Source organism: Acinonyx jubatus, chromosome A2 (assembly GCF_027475565.1).
Source record: "Acinonyx jubatus isolate Ajub_Pintada_27869175 chromosome A2, VMU_Ajub_asm_v1.0, whole genome shotgun sequence".
Lineage (NCBI taxonomy): Eukaryota > Metazoa > Chordata > Mammalia > Carnivora > Felidae > Acinonyx > Acinonyx jubatus.
In genome coordinates this window covers 11,745,940-11,749,925 of record NC_069383.1, presented here as the reverse complement: position 1 = coordinate 11,749,925, position 3,986 = coordinate 11,745,940, and positions in this window count along the sequence as shown.

The window sequence follows — 3,986 nt, the reverse complement described above, 5'->3', positions numbered from 1 at the left end:
GGGACGGCCCGGGGGCAGGGCGCGGCGGTCGGTCTGGGCGCCTTGTGGAGGGGGCGCGGCTGGCGACCCAGGGGCGGGCGTGCGGGGCGGGGTTGGGGTGGTTCAGGGACGGGGCTCAGTGGGCGGTCTGTGGGGCGGAGCCGGCGAGGCGCGGCAGGCGTGGTGGGGCGCCGCCCGGTTGAGGCGGCCCGGGGGCGGGGCGGCCCGGGGGTGGGCGGGGCGCGGCGCGGTTGGGGCGGTTCGTGGGCGGGACAGGCAGGAGAGGGGGCGGGGCGAGGGGCAGCTCGCCTCCGAGAGGCCCCTCCCGGCCCGCTGCGCTTGAGGTGGTGTCGCAGTTTGCGGAGCTCCATCAGGGTACCTGACTCATGCTCCCAGGAGGTGGAGTTCCTCGATCTGCGGGGTTCGGGCGGAAAGCGGCTCTCTCAGGCCCTCCGAGAGTTCTGGGGTACGAGAGGGGAGCTTTGCCGGAAAGCAAACGCCAGGTCTCTAGTAAACCAGATTCGGGGCTAGCAACGCCCGACGACAGCGTAACCCAGCGCCTAGGGGTTTTGGCGTGGAAGCGCCTCCCTCCCCTCCAGTGGTGGGGTGCAGCGCCAGAGAATAGTTTCCTGCGTTGAAAGGCTGCCTCCTGGTGGTCAGCACCCGCCCGCGCAGCCCGTGCTCGTGGGGTTTCCAGGCTGTGCAGGACACTCAAGCTAGTACTGCGTCTGGGAGTAGAAGAGACACCGGTGCCAAAGATATTCTTGTTTCAGGGGTTTTCTTTAAGTGTATTCAGTGTGCAACACTCCTTCCTAGGAAAGTGAAATTTTCTTCTCTTAGAAAGCGACGCTTTTTCTTACCTTAGCGCAGCAGTCACTTGCCTCGAAAATAATTTCCTAACCTCCAGATTATACCAAATCCTGCTCCTGACCACACCAGACACCTCTCTTTCTTCTTCTTTCCCAGGTTGCCACTCCACACTTGCTTGTATGACCACCGATTACCGTTGGTTTCTCCCATAGGCTCTCTTGCTGAGTGTGCCATCTGTCTCCGTCGTGTCCGTCATTGTATCCTCACTGCCGAGTTTCATTTGTCATGTAGCAGGCTTCCGTTTCTTAATAATTGCATGAAAGTGTGTGATTGAATAAGTGAATAAGCATATAGTGAATGTTCAAGAAATGTGTGCTGAACTCGTAAATAACCGAGTCTTTGGAGGACTAGCAGAAATTTGTTTGTCAGAGGACCAAATGCAGTCAGGTTTCAGATAGAAGAGGCAAGGAGAAACCTATACAAGGCATGCGATTTGGCTAAGACCTATCGGAATTTGAGAATACTTCAGGGTGGAAGCCCAATGTGAGCTGGGGTTAGTTGAATTCATAGGTTTCATACCAGGAAACAAAACCTTGGAGAAGTAGGGTGGGAGCCAGCCACTGAGGGAGTGTGTCAGGAAAGTTCCATGTCAAATGCGGAGTCTAGGGGCCCTTTTGTGTTTGCGCTCTAAGGTTTTAACCAGTCTCTGCCTACATCAATGTCACACTTTATGGTCAAGTGCCACGATTCTAGTAAGACACCTGTGAGTATTTTTGGTGTTGATCTAATAGAAGAAAGGGCTTCAAATAAAGGTGAATTTTTCAGGGCCAGCGAGCAAATGGTACCTGTGGTCATTAGGGTACCTCCATTTGGGAACAGAAGTTGGCTGAAGAATGGAAACAAAACAACATAAGAAACAGCACAAAGGTCCATTTAAAACCTAGCAAATGAAAGATGGTGGCCAACACGGGTCAGACTAAAGGGTCATTGCTCATGTGCAGACCTCCAGACCCTTCCTCCAGCCTAGGGGAAAACAGAGACTCCTCCATGAAAATCAGCATATTCTCACCAGGCACATATTCTGTGGGGTGCTCTGGGAGATGGAGATGATACTGTAGTCAGTAAATCTAAGAAGACAGTAGACACGAAAGAGCTGTAATACCATAAGGATTTATGTAGGTGTCATAATCAGCTGAAAAATCAGTGCCAGGAAAGAGAAAGGAAGAGGCCATTATTTTTAGTCATCAGAGATGAACGTACAGGGACAGAGCCACTAAAACTTAGCTTTGAAAAACATAAATGTTATTTGTGAGCAGACAAGAGTCAAGGGCATTATAACATGAGGCCACATCGTAGTCCACAGCATGGAGATGTCCTTGTGAAAGCTTGATCTGAGAAAGACAAAATGTTCATTGTGACCGAAATTTGTGAACCGCGCTTGTGGGAGTGAATTTGGATGGCAACCCAGGAGTTTGGATTGTAGTCTGCAGTCTGGAGGAACGTTTTTAAGAAATGCCGTGTCGTAAACATGGAGACTCCCTCCTCCACATCTATTCCCTACCCCACCTCTACTGCCCTTTCTCAGCAGATCCCATTTTTGTTAGATAATCTCCTTCTCCCTCTCCCTTAAGATTCAGGGGGAAATGGAGCCATTTCCAGGTCCAAGTGTGGGTCTGTCCTAGCTCAGGCCAAGCATGCCAACCCCTGTCCTTTGTGCTTCAATGACTGACTCCTTCTGGGTTATACCTAATAAGTATACACGAGCAATATGATACTTAATTGTCTAGCACATGCAAGGGGCATAGGGATCAGAACTTTTACTGTTAACCACTGGTACACCAGCCCGTTTTTGTCGAACAGAGGAAAACTCTTGTAGTAATTCCATTTTCTCACAAAGCCAAATGCAGGGGTTACTTAATACCTAAGCTTTCTAATTATGGGCTAGCATTAATAGTCACTGACTTCCTTCTTCAATTATTTTTAGCTCTGAGTTAAACTTAATGTGGTCCCATATATTCTTTCCCTGAAGGGCCTCAAGAATCTGGGAAGGATTAGCCATGGTCTAATTTAGGAATAGAGATGGTTGAATGCACCTATGCGCATTTATTGGTATGAGTCGCTGGGGAGGGTTACTAAGTCACTATTTAAGATGATCCAGAACAGGTGTCCACAGCTGTTTGAAGAATAAGTACTGGGCCATGAAAAGGCTCCACTCCGATCTCCAACTGCAAGGAGCGGGTATGTAAGTGACAGGCGGCCACAGCTGGTGCACCCTGGAATCCTGGGTGCTGGGCCATGGATTCTCCTGGCTGGTGATTAAGTGTACTCAGGCTATTGAGGCAGGCCCATTCCTGGGGTACATGGGACTCTTCTGATGGGTGACTTTGGCTCAAGGACTCCTATTGGCCTTGACAGGACTTTCTCTGAGACCTGCCCCACAGAAGCCTTTCCTGTGTTTGCTCTCTTCCTTCAGCGGATGAAACCTCCCTCACAGTCCCATGGCTCTCCCAGCCTCTTCTGGTCCCTCTCCATTTTCTCTCACAGATGTTTCCCTTGAGATAAATCTCTTGCGCATCTGACCTCATCTTGGCTTCTACTGCTTGGAGGATCCAGGCTAACACATGTACTGTTACAAGGATATCTCCTAAAGTTAAAATGCTCAAGTGCACTTATCAAAATTGTGCCTTAGTGGGAGTAAAGAGCAAAGCCGTTAACTTGAGAGCATGTAGGAAAGCCTCACCGACTACATTTTTTCATTCTTTAGTACATGTATGATAACCCTCATTCAGATTATAGCATGGTCTATCTCTAGGGCAAGTTCCTGCCTGCCTATTTATTTAAAGCAGTGAGGCTGGAATTTGCTGCTACTCTTGACAGATGGCCGGTGCTTAATCGCAGTTAGAAGAGCTTTCATTTTCTCCTTTGGCGTCTTTGTGAAATTAACCTAGGCCTGTTTTTTAAAATTGATTTCTTTTAAGTAATCTCTACACCCAACACACTCACAACCCCGAGATCAGGAGTTGCATGCCTTACCGACTGAGCCAGCCAGGTTCTTCAACCTGGGCCTATATTTTCTTTTTGGATCGTTAGGATGTGGGACGTATGTGGCAGGAGCAGTAATATTGCAGTCACAGGGTGTGTCTTGGAACATACCACTACCACTCCACAGATATCCATTCTGAAGATGTCTTCTTCGC